At 54.3% G+C, this 18,413-nt stretch overlaps 1 long non-coding RNA gene across 2 annotated transcripts; it reads left to right on the forward strand.

The window, feature by feature from the left end:
- Positions 1 to 1,409: 1,409 nt before the first annotated feature.
- Positions 1,410 to 16,458, forward strand: LOC106028491 (uncharacterized). Of its 2 annotated transcripts, XR_010044092.1 has the most exons (5): positions 1,410 to 1,661; positions 2,195 to 2,986; positions 15,299 to 15,561; positions 15,780 to 15,996; positions 16,138 to 16,458. It is a non-coding gene; the product is annotated as an uncharacterized LOC106028491 (long non-coding RNA). The 2 variants fall into 2 exon arrangements; XR_001202108.3 differs by lacking the exons at positions 1,410 to 1,661; positions 2,195 to 2,986 and having other exon boundaries at positions 11,701 to 15,561.
- The last annotated feature ends 1,955 nt before the right edge of the window (positions 16,459 to 18,413 follow it).

Consider the following 18,413-nt stretch of genomic DNA (forward strand, 5'->3'; position numbering starts at 1 on the left):
AGAATTGCTGAGTTCTAGCCTGCTTTGTACTATGTAAGGAGACCCTGTCTTAAAGAACTAGAGACAAAATAAAAACAACAAAAAAATGACCCTGTGTCCCTGTTATCCTCCAGCGAATCCCTCTGGGGTTATCAGGAAGGCAGAGCCATTATCTAATCTTGTTTCCTGTTATAAAGGAAGAAATGGAGGTGCACCCTGCGTGTCCAGATAGTAGGAGCTGGGTGACCCCTGGACTCTCTGGCAGCTGCAGCCTTTGGCCTCAGACCCTGAACTGCCCTCCCCGCTGGACTTCGCCCCTTCCTCAGAGCTGCTTTCCAAACCCAGGCCTTGAATCCAGCCGAGGGCCGCCGTGCTGTCATCCAAGCTTGAGGGTTAGGTCTCTCTGTTTGTATGTTTTTTGTTTGTTTTGTCTTTTTTTTTTTTTTATCGGTACCAGGGATGGAACTCACGACTGCCTGCTTGCAAGGCAGGCGCTTATGCCGCTGAGCTAAATCCCCAGCCCGTTTGTGTGTTTTTAGTCCCAGGACTTCACGCTGAGCCACACCCCCATCCTTTTTCTCTTGTTTTAGGCAAGGTCTTGAGGAGTTACTGAGCTACCCAGCCTGGGCTCTAACGTGACCCTCCAGCCTCAGCCTCCAGATCACAGGTGTGCTCCACCAAGCCCGGCTTCCCGAGGTTTAGGTCTTGATGGGGAGGTGCTGAGCGGGCTAAGAGGACAGTGGCTGGGCTGCCGGCTACCTCGCTGGCCCTTCAGTCCCGTGGGAGCTCACCAGGGTTACCGGCAGGATCCCAGGATTTATTAAGCAGGATCCTGGTACCACACTGGACCAATAGAAGGCCAGGCTGGTCCCGAGGTGTCTCGCAGGCCTCCACTCGCCTTCCTGCCCTCCCTGGCCTCTGTGTAAGAGGAGCCAAGGGCTTCTGGGTCCCACTTTTGTTTTAGATACGTATACTTTATTAGTAAGTTTGCAGCCGGGATGATTTCAGTCACTGTGTGGACAGGTATCGGTCCTCTGGTCCCCTCTCCCCTCCTCCTCTTCCTCCACCCCCTGGACCCTTCCCATGTAGGAAAGATCCCTCTCCTCACTGGCTACGAGCTGTCTTTCTTTCATACTTCAATTTGTCTGTACTTTGGGTTGCCCTTCTAAGAGAAGCCTCGTAATGTTTAAACCTGTGTGTCTGATTTATTTCACTTAACGTTACCAACTCAAGGTGCATCTATTACCCCATAAGTGCCCCAAGTTTATCCTTCTTTATGGCAGAGTAGTATTCCATGATATGTTAATACCACATTCTTTCTCTTCCTTTATTTCCCTTCCTTCCTTCCTCCTTCCCTCCCTCCCTCCCTTCCTCCTTCCCTCCCTCCCTCTCTCTCTCTCTCTCTCTCTTTCTTTGTGGTACCGCAGAGCTAAACCCCTGACTCCATAGTACCCTGTTTTCTTTTGACAGACATAGCAGCTGCAAACTGTGCTGTAGTAAACATGGGTGCACGTGAATCTCGGTAACTGATGTTTCTGAAAGATCCCTAGAAGGGGCTCCGTGGCTGGGCCCAGCGGGATTTCCACTTTTAGTTTCTTGAGGAGCCTGCACACTGGCTTCCATGGCAGCTGTACCTGTTTCTGTTCTCCCCGGCAGTGACGCAGCCCCTTTCCCTGAGTCGGGTCAGTATTTGCCACTGTTCACGTCTTCGTTGTTGTTGTTGTTTGGTCTTTTTGAGACAGGGTCTCACTATGCAGCTCAGCCTGGCCTTGGGCTCACTTTGTAGCTCAGGGTGGTCTCGAACTCGCAAGGATCCTCCTGCCTCAGCCTCCCGAGTGCTGGGATTACAGGCCTGCCCCACCACACCCAACTTCACTGTGCCATTTCTGCCTCGTCTTCAAAATCAAAATGACCGGGGGGCTAGGGATTTAGTTCAGCGGCATAAGCGCCTGCCTTACAAGCAGGCAGTCATGAGTTCGATCCCCAGTACCGATAAAAAGGAAAAAGACAAAAAAAAAAAAAAAAAAAAAAAAAAAAATCAAAATGACCAAGAAGGAGAATTGAGTCGGGACATGGAGGTATCCAGGACAGCACAGCCAGACTGAGAAAAGAGGACTCCCGAGCCTGCAGAAGACGTGAGGGCGGCGGGTGGAAGGGAAGGAGAGGTTTTAAGGCTTTCTAACATTCGCCACGTTTTCGATCACACCTCTTGCAGCTCATTGACTGGGAGATGCTGTTATTTTGCTCATGTTACTCAGGAGGAGACAGAACAGACCGCGCTGGGCCCGAGGACTGTGCCGCTGGGAACAAAACCCAAGCCCCCCACCCCAGCCCCGGGAGCAGCCCCCCTCTGCCGTGCCTCTCCTGCGGGAGGAGGCAGCTGGTGCGGTGACACCTGGGCGGGCCATCAGGAGACCCGGCCTCCTCCCCGCACCTGCTCCTTGGCCACATGCGCACCCCGGGAGCCCCAGCTGCAAACCCGTGATAATCACACCTGCCCCGCCCACCGCGGGGCCCCGCGGGCTTCCCAGAAATCAGAGCGCGCCCAGTGCTTGGAAACCGCCACAAAGGGGACAGGAGACAGGGGCCAGCAACTCCTCCTGAGCCGCGGGAGCCCAGCTCCCAGCTGCCCACCCTGTGTGCCCTGTTGTCCCGGAACAGAAAGGCAGTGGCACTGATGGTGCCCACCAGGCACCCCCAAACTTTGCCCCCTCCCCGCTTCCCTGGGGCGCTTCCTGCCCTGCTTTTCCCAACAAACAGATGTCCAGCTAGCATCTGACCCTAGAAAGACGTGGACCACGCTGGGCAAGCTCACGTGGGAGGAGCCTGTACCCCAGAGCCGGGTGGGTGTAAGGTGTGGAGGACTCCCCGAGTCCTCATGGCCTGGGCCCAGGCTGGAGGTGACCACCTTCAGTTGAGCAAGTTCAAGGGTCTCCACCACAGACCCTGTCTCAAGAGAAAAAATAAAAGACCACGTGAGGCTTGAGGGATGCAGGACAACGGACAGGTTGGTTTTTTATTTATTTATTTATTTTTTTGGTGCTTGCCAGGGATCAAACCTACGACCTCGCGCTTGCCAGGCAGGTGATTTGAGCTAAATCCTCAGCCCCCAAAGAAATGTTACACTCAAATCTTTTTTATTTTTTTATTTTATTTTTTTATTTATTTTATCGGTACTGGGGATGGAACTCATGACTGCCTGCTTGCAAGGCAGGTGCTTATGCCACTGAGCTAAATCCCCAGCCCCTGACAACAGACATCTTACTCCAAAAACAGCCACCTGCACCCCCTGCTCCACCAGATTTAAATGATTCTCTTTTGGGGAGTGGTTTAAAAAAATCAAGATCATATGCAAATTTACAAAAGAAATGTAAATATTATGTTTCAAAATGTGAGCCAGCCATTGTTTTCTTAAAGAAAAATTGTCCTCCTGCATTTTTTGGCAGAATTTTCTCGGCCCAGTTGCCGGCTTCCAGGTGCCCTGACTGACAGTGGCCGTGTTGCTGCTGGACACACTGCCCAGCTCCCTGGTGTGTGGTCAGGTGAACCCCCCGTCCCTGGGTGCCCAGGCTGCCCTTCCTGGGGTTCTTTCCCAGCAGCCCTTGCTGTGTTCAGTTCGGGTGGTGATCCTGCAGAATTTTTGAAATGTTTTATTTTGATCAGGGTTTTCACTGAGCCTCAGGGTTGTCCAGGCTGGGCTGGAATTTCCGACCCAAGCCCTGCTCTGTGGCCGCCTGCAGGCAGGGATAATCCGACCTATCTCAGGCCAGCACCCCTCGGGACTCCCCTCCTGGCCCAGCCATCAGGCTCCCCCTGTGCTGACTCATTCCCATCAGCACGGCACATAAATAAACATCCTCTCCTGTCACCCGTCTTAAATAAAAATGTTCCTGTGGGCCCAGCTTCCCTTCCGATTCCAGGCCCAATTCCCAGCCCCTTCGGAGGGAAACTGGGTGACGTAATGGTTACACTTATTTTTGGTGTCTTAGTTTTGTGTTAATCAGGGGCTCCATGTACTTCAGCCTGGTCTTGAACTCACTAGGAAGCCAGGCCTGGCCTCCAATTTGCAGCGATCCTCCTGCCTCAGCTTCCCGAATCCTTGAGTGCTGGGATCACAGGTGTGCACCTACCTCCCCGCCCAGGCCACCTGGCATAGCCCAGGTTCCCCTGCAAAAGCCCCTTCGTAAAAGGTGTGCGTGTGGGTGGTTTATGGGGGATGTCATTCCAGAGAGCAAAGAAGGGACAGGGAAGCCAAGGAAAGGAGGAAAGGCTTGGAGGTGTGTCATTGTCCAGCTGGGCTGGCTGGGCTGTCACTAAGGGAGACACAGACCTGACAAGAAGAATTCCAGGGATTCCAGAGCAGATCAAGGGATGGTGGGGGAGGAGTCTGCCCCAACTTCCACCTGCCTTTGGAAGTGTGAGAAATCAAGTGGCCGGTGAGAGTTCCCCTCCCCTGTACCCTCGGGGTGGGGAGGGTGGCTCTGGCCTTGGTGGCTGGCCCTACATACCTGTCATCCAGCTACCTGGGAGGCTGAGGCAGGAAGATGAAAAGTTTAAGGCCAGCCTGAGCAAGTTACTGAAACTCTATCTCAATATAAAATTCTAAGACTGGGCTGGACAGGCAGCTGAGGTGGAGAGCTTGGGTCATATGGGTAAGGACACAGGTTCCAGCCCAGGACCACACACAGGAGCACACATGGGAGACAGTGGCACACACCTCAAGTCTCAGATACTCAGAAGGCTGGGGTGGGAGCATCTCTTGAGCCCCTGAGTTGGATACCAGCGTGGGCAGCTCGCCGAGACCCCTTCTCAAAACCGAAATGCACGGCACCGTGCCCAAGCAGGCAGTGGGCTGTGTGCGCTGTGGTTATTACTGCACCTCGCTGACCTCAAATAGCAGAGGACATGCAGTGACAGTGCGTGGGCGATCAGGAGGAAGTTACAGCTGGCTCAGGGGGCTGGGGGTGGGGGGTGGGCTGCAGGCCTGTCATCCCACCACTCAGAGCTGAGGCAGGAGGATCACTGCAAACTGGAGGCCACACTGGGGCTTCAGACCCCCCTTGGATCTGCAGGACCTGCACCTGTATTTAACAAGCTCTCCGGGTGGTTCCTGGGGTCCACTGGCATCTTTTGCTGTTTCTGGTTGGTTCTGAGGTTCTTCCTTTTGTCTTGTTTTTGTTGACTTCTGATCCTGAAGACTGAACCCTGAGCCTTCACACTGAGCTACCTCCCCAGAGCTTTTTAAGTTTTAATTTTGAAACAGGGTCTCAACTAAATCACTATATCGCTCGGAGTGGGCTTGAGTGTGCCATCCTCCTGCCTCGGCCTCCCAGGATGGCGGTGCTGACCAGGGTAAAGCACCTCTGAATGCAGAGACAGAGGCTGGCGGGAAGGGATTACAGAGGTTCCAGTCTGAGCACCATCCGGGCAGAAGGGACACCTTGGCCCATGCACTGGTGGGGTCACCCAGCGTCCTTGGAGCTGGGTGTCCTGTAGACTGGAAGCAATGTGAACATTGCAACATTGCTGCCCCGAGATGGGGCAGGCCGGGATCTCAGGGGGTCTCAGGCAGGGGGACTCCAGACTCCTGGCTCCTGGTACCTGGGCCACACTGCTTCTGGAAAGGCACGTTGCTGAAGAAAGCCGGCCTAGGCATCCAGGCAGCGGTGCAGCATTCTGGGCTCCTGCCCTCTCCTGCTGCAGCCTGGCACCTCTGCACCTTGGGCATCCGGGTCCTTCCCTGCCTGTCCCCGGCCCTTGTCATCCCTGTGGCCGTTGCCGGGCCGAGGAGGGCAGCCCAGCCAGGCAGGCTCGATGCTCCGCTCCGCCCAGCGTTCGGGTGGTCCCTCCAATGCGCAGGACAGGCTCTGAGCTGCTGGCCACACGTTATCCCCAGGGAGGCCTTCCCAGGAGCCGCCCCAGAGCATCCCCAGATGCCGCCGGCCGCCCACCCCGAGGGGCGGGGCAGGGCGCAGGGCCACGTGGCTGGGAGCCTTTGTCCTGGCTGCGGGCGGGATACAAGGCGACGCTGACCTCCTGGCCCCTGTTATCTCGGCCACAGAGGCCTTTTCCCATGGTCACCGGGCTGGCAAGCACTGCAGGCACAGGCGAGGAATGCCAGGAATGTACCTGCGCCGACTGCCACCCGCAGGGCCTCTGGGGGAGGGGAGGTCAAAGACAAGCCCACCTCCTCGATGGGGGCGCCCGGGGCACGGTCAGCCCCAGGCCTGGAGCTCTGTGTCCGTTTCCCAGGGCAGCCAGGGGCCAGGGGAGGCGCCTTGCCTTCCAGCAGCCGATTCCAGGCAGGTACAGGCGGCCAGCAGATGCCCCCCAGACGCCCGGATCTGCAGGAGAATTATACTCATCCCAGGGGGACCACAGTGAGCAAACCCACACCCAGAAAGTAGATTTGGAAAACAAAAAAAACAAAAACAAAAAGCTGGCAAAGTGGAGTTCATATATAAAAAGATTGTATTAGGATTGAGTTCTTTTTGGCCTTGTACTCACTGTGTGACCCACCCAGGCTGGCCTCCATTTGTAATGATCCTCCTGCCTCCGCCTCCTGAGTCCTGGGATGACAGATGACAGGCCCTGCTAGCCCTAGACCACCTAACGCCTAAGCCTGCATTTTCACTTGTAAATCCTTTCCTTTCTAGTCCACTCTGCAGCCAGTACAGCCCCTATGTGTGCCCTGTGCAAAACAAAGGGAAACAAACAAAACAACCCCTGCTCACCCAGGCTCTGGGTGAGCTCAGTGTGCCCCCGACAGGGGCTCCCTCCTCCTCTCCGCTTTCTTAGGCCACTGTAACTGCAGCTCAGGTTGTTTCTAGACTGGTGTTTCAAACTCTCCAAAGTCCCAACTCAGTCAGCTTTCAACCTGAGCCCTCCCAGCCCCATGAGGCTTTTTTGGGGGGCAAAGGGGTCTTTTGAGACAGGGTCCTATTATGCAGTTCAGGCTGGCCTTGAGCTCACTTTAGCCCAGGCTGGTGGAGAATTTGCAATGATTCTCTGGCCTCAGTCTCCCCAGTGCTGGGATTACAAGTGTGTAATCTGTAGCCTCTGGACTAGTATCTTAATTTTAATGTCTTTAAACCTCAATTTTCTCTTCTGTAAGGTGGTATTCATCATAGCGGCCCTAGCTGGTACACACCTGAGATCCCAGAACTCTGGAGGCTGAGGCAGGATGATCACCATGAGTTCAGGGATATATAATGAGTTCAAGACCTCAGCCTAAACTATGTAGAGACCTTGTCTCAAAAAACCTAATAATAATAATAATAACAATGGCCTCCTTTTAGGGCTTTGTGAGCAGAGCCTTGAGCAGCGTGGGCCCCCACAGACTCTACGTGGCAGCTATGACAGAGAGCAGGCTGGTGACGTCTGTGGTTCGGTCTGATAGCTGCAGAAGTCACTGTTACACAAAGGGGCCACGCCCTGGGGGCGCACACAGGCGTGGATCCCTGCTGACCTCGCCCTGTCTGCGCTGGGTTGGAACCCTCCTTTCCCCTCCCCCATCTCAGACTGGGCTAAGGGACCCCCATGCCACCCCCCTCTCAGGCCCTCCTAGGCCGGCTCCTCGACCCAGGCCCCAGGTGAATCCCTCCTCTGTGGGCCCCTGGCTGGGTGTGCCTATCTCTGTTTGCATAACTGTGATTGCTGTCTATCTTGGTCTTTAACTTTCTGAGCATTCCTTCGGGAATTCCCAGGGCCCCTCATCGTCCTGGACCTAACTGGCCCATAGATCCAGCTCACTCAGGAAATATCCAGGGATCCAATGAGCAAAGCTGGGCGTGGTGGTGCACTCTGTCATCCCAGCACTCCGGAGGCTGAGGCAGGAGGATCACTGTGAGTTTAAGCCCATCCTGGGCTACACAGTGAGACCCTGTCTCAAAAACAAAACAAGAGGAAGGAAAGAGAGAAGAAAAGACAAAATAGCTTGCCCCACAGGGTCCCTGCATGACCTCCCAGTACCCCCCCACCCCGGGCCTCTCAACCCTTAAGCCTTGGACAGTACCCTAGTGAGGAGAGTCCCGAGCTCAGCTGGCCCCTGGTGCCTAAGACACAGGGTATCCCTGCATCTTCAGCTGCTGTCTCAGCCTCCTGGTCACCTGGGGACAGCAGGAGAGGCCGCTAGGAACTCGGCACAAGGGGTCCAAAAGATGTGCGCGCTGCCCGTGCACCCTGGGATGGCCCAGCTGGCTGCCTGGGAAAGGTTCCAGCCACCGGCACCCAGGCTCTAGCAAACTCAGAATAAAATGACACCGGATTACTTGGCATGTTTGTCCAGTCGTCACGAAGGTATAGCCTGTGGCCCCGGAAAGAGACAAAAATACTGAGTCTCTACAGGAATAAAGACACTGATCACACAGAGACGGTAGCTGTAGGTGTTCCGTCCAGTGGAGAAAGTCAACCTGGAGACTTCTCCTAAAATAGTTCTAAATTAGCATAAGACACTTCTCCTAAATGAGCGTAAGATCCTCCTAAATTAACATAGTTTTACTTGGAAAAGTCCTTGAACCACTCCCAAGATCCTGCTCAGTTTCCTGGTTTTCCATTCTCAGCCCCTCCCCGTGTGAAAACCAAATAAAAACAGGCCACCCAGAGCGGCTCCTGATCTCAGCCCCCAGAGAATCTCAAATTCTGCTAGCAGGTTTTGATCCTCCTGGAGCCCTAAAATCGTATTTGTCTCATTTACTTAAGGCTTCACTGGCCTGCTCTTTTGGGAGATTGAAGGCCTGATCGGTCAGCAATACTATGTAGCCCAGTCTGGACTTGAACTTGCAGAGATTTTCCTGCCTCAGCCTCTCCAGTACTGGAAGGACTGGCATATGCTGCCCATACACCTTCCAAGAGCTTAGCGCTGGGATAAATGAGGCAGGCGAGCTCACCTCCCCTGGCCACGGACCACCACCGGAGTCCCTGGGATTCCAAAGCACTTGGATGGAGCATCTGTCACCTGCTGTGGCCACGGGAGTGCCTAAGCCTCTGCAGCTCTGTCTTGTGACCAAGGAATTTGCAAATGTGAGCTCTGATCACACCGGGAAAGGTCTCCTGATGTCACACAGCTGCTACCGAGCCATCTGCAGGACCCAAGGTCAGCAGGAGAGGGAAGCCTCGGCAGGAGGTCCCCACCCCCCAGGGCTCCCTGCCACCTCGCCACAGCCCTGGGCAGTAGGCTCTGTGCTCTGCACATGGCCACCGAGGTAGACTCTCCGGGAACCCCAGGGGCCCTGTCTCAACAGGGTGACACCAGCTAGGAGCTGTCACGGGTAGGCGCTGGGATAGCCCGGCAGGCAGTCAGCCCTGGGTAAATGTCACACTCAGCCGCTGGAGTCCTGCTGTCTTCACCTGTCCCTTGGAGATCAGCAATGTCACTGACGGGCCACCAAGAGGAATAAGAAACCATCAACACCACAGCCAGCCCTGGAGCAACTGGTGACCACGGGGACACTGGCCTCATCTGGCTGTGGCCCATGGGGAAGGCCCTGCTAAAAGTCAGGATCCAGAGTCACATGCCAGGCATCGTGGGGAATGCCTGCCCTCCCAGCCCCGGGGAGGCTGAGGCAGGAGGATCCTTGAGTTTGAGCCTAGCACAGACAACATTAGTGACTTAGTGTCTCAAAATAAATACAAAATAAAAAAGGGCTAGGGATGTAGCTCAGTGCAAAGGCCCTGGGTTCAGCAGTACCACCAGAAATAAAAAATAATAAATGAAGAGTTAGAAATGACACAGATGAAAAGCATGCCCAGAAGGGAACATAGTCATGTCAGATTTTTAAAGATCACTTGAAAGGTTTTTTGTTTTGTCTTTTTGAGACAGTGTGAGCTCACTTTGTAGCCCAGGCTGGTTTTGAACTCACAGTGATCCTCCTGCCTCAGCCTCCCGAGTGCTGGGATTACAGACGTGTGTCACCACACCTGGCACTTGTAAGGTTTTTTATTTTCTCTCTTCAGGAGGCTGTTTTTGATTTCCTCGTAAATTGCTAAGGAGATAAAGGAGATGAGAAGGAGAAAGTACGTGGATAGGACACGATGGTTTGATGGGGTGACAGCAGGGACCTGGGATAGGGATAAAGCTCCAGCAAGCTGGGGGAGGAGGCAGGCAATGACTAATAGCAGCTGAGGGCCAGGGCGGGCTCAGGGCCGAGCCCTCCCCTAACACCCAAACACAAACAAACCCAAAGGAAGAGAGCAGCCTCCGCTCATCCAGCACTGGGGAGAATGAGCCAGAGGATCGCCAGGAGTTCGAGGCCAGCCTGGGCTATGTAGCAAGACTCTGTCTCAGAAAACCAAACAAACAGGGCTGGGGATTTAGCTCAGCGGCATAAGCGCCTGCCTTGCAAGCAGGCGGTGGTAAGTTCGATCCTCGGCCCCCATAAAAAGGAAAAAGACAAAAAAAAAAAAAAAAAACAATGTGGAGAGAACAATTTCTCTATAATTAGAAGAACTGGGTGAACAGTTTCAGTGGAAGCCCTAAAAGAGTCACCCCCACCTCCAAGTAAAGAACAGACCTGGAAAAAATATGAACAGAAATGGAGATTTATCTATTTATCATGTATTTATTTTTTGAGACAGGGTTTCACTATGCACTCCAGGCTGGCCTTGAGCTCTCAGCAACCCTCCTGCCTCAGCCTCCCGAGTGCTGGATCACAGGAGCAGGTCACTAGGCCTGGCTTCACTCAGAAATGTGCAGGCTCTGCTCTCCAAGACCACCAGCCCTACACGGGTTCCCACCAGGCCCACTTTTCCCCTGGAACAAAGGGGTGTGACACTTGTTGAAGTTCCTGGTTGTCCCTCCACGGGTATTAATATTTTAATGACTAGATCTGGAGTGGGGACAGAGGGACCCCGTGCAGGGACACTGTCAAGCTTTGCCTGATTGCCAAGCCCTGGGTGAGAGCCTGCCATTTCCTCCCAGCTGCCCTTCCTGTCCCCGTGGATGGGCACTTCAGCCCGCTGCACAGGATCCTTGGCCAGAGCCCGCGGCCCAGGCAGGAGGCTGGCACAAACATTTCCAGCCCCCTTGTGGTACCTCTCTCTTGCCCCTGGCCACCTCCCCTTCCTTGTCTGTCACCTGTTGCCTAGCCTTGGCCCCACCTCCAGCTCACTTGGTCGCTTTAATCCTGGCCTCCAAAACCTTCCGCAGAGCCGGGGGAGGGGCACACAGTAAACTGAGGCAGGAGAATCTCAAGTTCAGTCTGAGGCCAGTTTGGGGCCACAAGTCCAAGGCCAACCTGAGCTACCTGGTAAGATCCTTTTTTTTTTTTTTCTCTTATTTTTATTTTTGAGATAGGTTTTTGTAGTGCGAGCTTGCCTCCAACTCCTGGCGATCCTCCTGCCTCAGCTTCCTGAGTGCTATGATTGACAGATATTTGTCACCATCGCCGGCTTTTAGAGTGAGGTCACGTCTCAAAAATAAATAAATGAAATGAAATATAAAATTAAAAACAAGCCCACGAGGTCTTGGTGCAATGTGGCTTGGGTGAAAACCTGAATCATCGTCAAGGAGTGCAGCCAGCTTCCTCTCTGGGAAATCAGGGCAGTGTGCAGGGCGAGGCCATGCCGTAAACAGAATGAGTAATAAGGTCAGAAGCCGATGGGGCCCGGGATCACGGCTGGATGCGGCTGCGGCTGGGGAAACGGAAATGGCTCCGGCGCAGGCTGTGAATGGGGCTGAGAACCAGGCGGCCCCGGCTGCGCATGCGCGGGTGGGGTGGGGGCGGGGCGGCCGCGACCTCCCGGGCTCCCGCAAGGCGCCGTGCGCATGGCCGCCCGTGCACGGTTGTGGGGTCCGCCAGGGCTGCGCGGTGGCCGGCGGGGACCTCACACCTCTGCTGGGTGGCTGTGAACCGGGGAGACTGCGTCATGCGGTTGCATCGTAAGCCAGGCCTGCACCGCGCTGAGCCCCAGCGTTGTAAAACGCCCATGTCGGTGGTTGGCCCGGAGCAGACGCTGTGTGTGTGCTGGCTAAACACGAGGAACCTGCCCCGCTTAAGGTGTCCGCTGCCGAGGTCAAGGCGGCTACGGTGAACCGCGCTGACGGCTGGACTTTGAAAAACTAACTTGCATTTCAGGAAAGAATAGGAAAACACAGCACCCTGGCGTGGCGGCGCGGGCCTTAACCCCAGGCAGTCCGGAGGCTGAGGCAGGAGAATTGCTGCGGGTTCCAGGCCAGGCTGAGCTGCACAGGGAGACCTGTCTCAGAACAGCCCTCCCTAGGAGACAGTGCAAAGCGGCGGGAGTTACGTGTGTTTTTCTCAAATCTTTGGCGCGGTAGTGTTTGGACAGGAAGGAAGGAGAGGGGAAATGAGTGTGAAATAACAAAGGAACACGGTGCTGGAAGGCCTGATTGCTGGGACGGACGTGTTCATTAACTGAGCCGCTCAGGGGGCTGGGGTGGCACTTTGCAAATGCAAACGGTGACCGTGAGCACGACAGAGGCCTCCAGGGCTTCCCCAAACAGGCCAATGGTGCCCGGTGTATTTTACCACATGCTAATGTTTAGAAAAGGCGCGAATTTTTGCGATCTGGTGTGTGGTGACTTTCACGCCACCTGGGAACTTTCTGGGCGTCATAACAGAAGAGGGCCGGAATTTAGTTTAGTGATGCAGCCACTGCCTGGCAGGTGCAAGGTTCTGAGTTCGCCTCCGGTGCGATTCCTGGTACCAAGCAAACAGTGCATTGACCCATTATGCTTGGTAGCACGGGTTTAATAAATACGCCTTTGTTAAGCCAGGATTTCCCTGTGCAGTTCAGTAGTACAGGCTGGCCTTGAACTCACATGGGTCCTCCTGCCTCAGCCTTCTGAGTGCTGTAATCACAGGTTTGTGCCCCACTCCTCTTGCTCTCTGAGCCTGATGCTGGACTCTGCACACCCATCAGACACAAACCCATCGGAGGCTTTGGTTCGGCACTGGGACCCGAAGAGGTGGCCCAGCACCCACATCCTGCTGGCGGGGGTGGGGAGGGGACGGCCTCGCGGGTTCCAGCATCTCCGGGTAGCACCGTGCATTGGTGACCTGTGGCTGTTACCCTGCCAGCCCGCCCCTCGCGGCGGAAATGCCACAGCTCTGAGGCGATGCGCGGCCTGACCTGCAGCCCCAGCGCCGCCCCTCCCCCAGCCAGTTCCTAAACTGGGCTCCCCCACCCCGCGCGCCCCCTCCGCGTTTTACACGCTGTAACCCGAGAGGCGGCGAAGGCCGCTTCTTTCATCTTCCATTTCCCACATTCTGAAAGTCGGAGAGACGGAGCCCACCCAGAGAAAGGAATCCCAAGTATGCGGCCCCCTCCATCAGCTCCATTCACAAGGCAGATTAAGGGGGGCCGGGCTCGCTAGGCCTCCCGCCCTGCCCCCACCGCCCGGTCGCCTCCCCACACCCCGGGCTCCGGAGCCCCAGTCCACAAGCTTCCAACCAAAAATTAACTTTTCTCTGGACTCCGACCCAAAGGAAAGCGGCCCGGCTGCACCCCGACACTGCAGCCGCAGGATTTCCACTAACCCGCCTCTGTGCCCTCTTTATTTTATTTTAAATGTTTTTTAAAAGACAGGGTCTCACCACGTAGTTCAGGCTGTCTTTTAACTCACTGTGTAGTCTAGGCTGGTCTCGGACTAGCCAGGACACTCCCGCCTCAGCCTCCCAAGTGCCGGGATTACAGGCGTGCACCCCACTGCACCCGGCTGAAGGTTAAAGTGTTGGGGAATGGTAATTTGCGCTCACTCTCCTTCAGGGGATGGGGAAGATGCTTTGAAGCCAGACGGGCTCGGCGATCATCAGGTCCCTGAGGCTTGCAGTGAGGCAGCTTTTGGGCTGGCCCGGCGGGCTGAGGTCAGCGAGTATATTTACCGGATTACTAACCCGGTTGAAGCCTCAGCCCCCTGCTCCGTGAGCAGGAACCCGGGCGGAATGATTGCTCAGAACCTTCCCAGATCCCAGGAACTCGGGAAGCCTGGCCTGGGAAACCACCGTGACCTTCAGAGAAGCCTGACTCTGTCCCCCGCAGCCACAGGATCTGTGCCTGCACCCAGTGAGTGTCCTATCGGGCCTCAGTGTCACCCTGGCAAATATTAGGGCTCCTCGATAAAGCAGGGTGTGAGCCCGGGCCAGCAGCTCTGCTCTGGAACTAATGGGGCCCCGGACTCTTCGCTGTGTTCCCTCGAACTGAAACCCCTTAGCCCGTTCCCGGTGAATCCCACATACGTTTATAACCGGAGCCACTGGCCTGCGCTCAGGAGCCAGGTCTGCTTTCTACTGCTGGTTTCTAAAAAGAGTTCTTACTCTCTGCCCCCCGGTTTTCTTCTTCTATGTCCAGTCCTAGTATGTACTGTGTCTCTTCTAGCCGAGGCTGGCCTCAAACTCAGTGATCCTCCTGCTTCAGCCTCCTGAGTGCTGGGATTAAGAATGCACAGCTGGGGTCTGGGGATTTAGCTCAGCGGTATAAACGCCTGCCTTGCAAGCAGGCAGTTGTGGGTTCAATCCCTGGTACTGATAAAAACAAAAAAGACAAAAAAAAAAAAAAAAGCACAGCTGTGCCCTGCAAGAAACTCACATAGGGAGCTTTTCTACAATCCCCATACTATGTGCTTATTTTGTATTACAGGGGATGGAACCAGGGCCTCCTGCATGCTAGGTAAACATTACCACTGAGCTACATCCACTACCCTTTTTGAGTCAGTGGGCATCTTTCTAAATTGGCCTCATTGGCCTTGAACCTGTATTCCTCCTGCCTCAACTTCCCAGAGGGCTGGGATTACAGGCAAGCACTGCACCTGGTTTGACATTCCAGATTACATTTTGTTTGTTTCATTTGTTTGCTTGTCTTATCTTTTTGAAACAGGGTCTCACAATGCAGTTCAGGCTGGCCTTGAACTCACTATGTAGCGGAGGCTAGCTTTGAATTTGCAGCAATTCTCCTGCCTCAGCCTCCTGAGTGCTGGGATTACAGGCATGCACCAACACACTTAGCTATATATATATTTTTAAAATGGTTTTCTTGCTGGGAATTTAGCTCAGTAGCATAAGCTCCTGCCTCGCAAGTGCATGGTCGTGAGTTTGATCCCCAGTGCAAAAAAAAAAAAAAGTTTTTCTTTTTCTTTTTTTGAAGGGGGAGGTACAATTTCAAATATGTAAAAACAGTAGACAAAAATGTAACTGTGTATGTGGCATTCTGGAGGCCCTGGGTTCTATCTCAAGAGTAAAAAAGAGCAAAAGGAACCATTCGTGCTTGTGCTGTGCAGAGCCAAGGAAGCGGCCGGCCGGGGTGATTTGGGTCCCTTGGCCGCTTTGGCTGTGGCCTGGCAGTGAATCCTGATCACGGCCAGGTCCGCCCGCAGCTGGTGCTGTGCAGAGTGCTCCTCCTGGGCCGGCTGAGCCTGGAACTCTTGGAGGATTAAGGCAACAGAAGACACCAAACCAAGCTGAGAGAAGGACTCTGCAGGACCAGAACTCAGCCCAACAACCTGGGCATGAAGCCGCAGCTAGGCCTGATGCTCATGCGAGACGGCCTGGCGGCAGGCAGGACTGCAGCACTGCGGGGCTGTCAGGGCTGCAAGGCCCCAGCTGTGAGACCTGCGAGGAGGGGAAGGTGGGTTTCCCCGGGTACCCCGGGGCTGCAGCTATGGCGAGGAGTGCGGAAGGAGGTGGGCAGCAGAGGGGGACAGCGGCCACGTGTGCGTGCACCTGTGCATGTGTGCGTGTTTGTACGTATGCATGCTTGCATTCTGTGTGTGCATGCATGTGTGTACGAGTGCGCATGCTTGCATTCTCTGGGTGCATGCCTGTGCTTTGTGCCTCTTCCTGCAGATCCGCTGCCCCAGTTCCTGCTTTCAGAAGCTGAGCGACTGTTACCCCGCCGGCCTGGGTTTGGCAGAGCCCAGATCGGGTGGCTCACCTCGGGGACTCTATAAGGCCGGCTGAGGAGGGAGCAGAAGGTGACAGCCAACGACTTGGCCACCCATGCACCTGGAGCCTCTGCACTGCTGTGGCTACCGTGGCTCCCGTGGCTCTGGAGGCTGGGAAAGTAGGTTAATCTCCCCGAGAAACAGAAACACGAAATAGGTGGCAGGGAGGAGTTTCACATCCGCTGTTTAATTGCCTCAGACCCGGAGCTGTGAAGCACAAGGAATTCCGTGTGTCCTTATGTTACCTCTTTGTCTTTCAGGGCCTTCCTGGTCTGTAGCCTCTGCTAAGTACCTGGGCTGAGTGCTCTGCCCGGAGCCTGCCCCACACCGTACCGTCTCCTGGGATCTCAGGCTTCAGCACCGAGACTGAACCGAGGGCCTTCACGCTGAGCGACATCCCCAACACTTTTAAGAAAATTTTATATTGACTTCAGCATGTGGGAGGCTGAGGCAGGAAGATCACTGCGACTTTGAGGAGTTTGACACCACATTGGGCTACAGCGTGAGTTCGAGGTCAGCCTGTGCTCCTTAGCCAGATGCTGTCTGGATAAAATCAAAATAAATAAAATATTTGATGGCAAGGTCTAACTAAATCAGCCTGGGTGCGCCCATGTGATGGTCCTGCCTCAGCCTCCCAGAGTACTGGGATTAAAGGTGTAATACCACCTGAGTAAATATTTTTCCAGTTTGTTGTTGTGCTGGAGATTGCAACTGGGTTGTTCGGCAAGCTCACTGCCGTTGGCCACAGACCCAGCTGAGCTGGAGACACTTCATGGGAGTCGGCATTGAGGACCCAAAGCCTGCAGCAAGATGTCCTCAAGTTGTTATTTTGATTTCTGCACATGGTGCTCGTGATAGGCATCAGGGTGTGCAACCCTGCAGATCCTCAGAAGCATGAAGCTCTTCCCAGGTGGTTACATGTGACGTCTGATCCTCCGAGATCATCAAGATGACACCCCGGTGCCGCTGTCACGCCACCCAGGCACATGGGTCAGTGTCTTTTCAAAGGGGTGAAAGTAAATTATTGATCAGGATGTCCTGGAGGAATTACAGAGCACATTATCCTCCAGGTGTGATCAAAACATACGGTGAATTTTGTTTTTTTGTTTTTTGGGACAGGGTCTCATTATGTAACCCAGGTTGGCCTCGAACTCACAGGGATCCTCCTGCCTCAGCCTCATGAACAATGGGATTACAGGTGTGTGTCGCCACACCCAGCCTGTGTGTTTGAGACAGGGTCTCACTAATGTAGTGCGGACTGGCCTTGAGTTTACTATGTAGCCTAAACTGGCCTTGCACTTGCAATGATCCTCCTGCCTCAGCCTCCTGGAGAGTGCTGGGATCACAGATATGTGCCACTACACCTTGTTGCATCCTTTCTGAAGCAGTTCTAGAAGTCCTGTTTCCCGAGCACCCTTAGGAAGTGTGATCAAGAATTTGGTGAAGGTTACTGCTAAGTGCATTCAGCAAGAAGACGGGCTCCTAAGAATGTGATGCTCTGTCCTCAGCCCCCTTAGTCACTGGATCTGGGACTGTGTGACTCCTGGCTCTTCCTCAGAGTCAGAATGGCCAGGAAAGAGAAACATTTGGAATTGACAGGGACATCAAAGCAGCCAGGACAGGGCAACTAGAGACACTCATGGAAGGGGACTCCAGAGCTGTCTCAGAATGTGGCGAGGGTGGTGGGATGAGTGTGTTGCAGAGGATTTGAGGGATAGTCCTTGTTTGTTTTTGGTCCTGATGGGGATTAGTAACAATGTGTCTTTGACTGCAATACATTTTATTTTTGTCTTTTTGAGACAAGGTCTCTATGCAGGCTGGCCTTGAGCTCACTTTGTAGCCCAGGCTGGTCTCAAACTCTCAGCGATTCTCCTGCCTCAGCCTCCTGAGTGCCCGGATGACAGTGTGTGCCACCACGCCCAGCTGTAATACTTTTTAAAAACTTCGCCATCTGTCCCTCTAGTTTCCCATCACCCCACGTAGCTGACACACCCAGCTTTTTGGTTTTTATCTCCTTGGCTTTTTTGCCACAGCCCATCCTCAGGGGCTGCGATTTTGGCTGTGATCTCTGCTGCTAACCCAGTTGACACCTCAGTGCTGAGCAGGATAATCACAGGTCCTCGACACAAAGCAGAGCTGTTTGGTGGCCTCTTTACCCATCAGCCTGACATTGATACGGACACCGGTGTCACGGGCTGGGGACGTGAGGAGGGGTGTTTTCATGTGACACACGGCTCTGCTGGCCCCAAACAGGGTCATTGGATTTAGGATAAACCCCCCTGAATCCCTGGCATCAAATTCTCTGCAGTGACTTCTCTCCCACGCCCCCGCATGGAGGACAAACACCCCGTCTCGGGTGGAGCGTACACCGTGGACACCTTGCTCTGTACAACCCTGGAAAAGAAAAATAAGATTAGGGAGACGAAGCGGGGAAAGGAGCCTCAGCAGCTGGGTCGTTTTTAAAGGAGAAAATCACGTTGCCCAGAATTTCCAGTAAAACCCTTAAGATCGCGCAGTTCATCCCCAAACTATGTGT

Source organism: Cavia porcellus, unplaced genomic scaffold (genome assembly GCF_034190915.1).
Source record: "Cavia porcellus strain 051 isolate PalLab524CR breed Dunkin Hartley unplaced genomic scaffold, mCavPor4.1 scaffold_28, whole genome shotgun sequence".
NCBI lineage: Eukaryota > Metazoa > Chordata > Mammalia > Rodentia > Caviidae > Cavia > Cavia porcellus.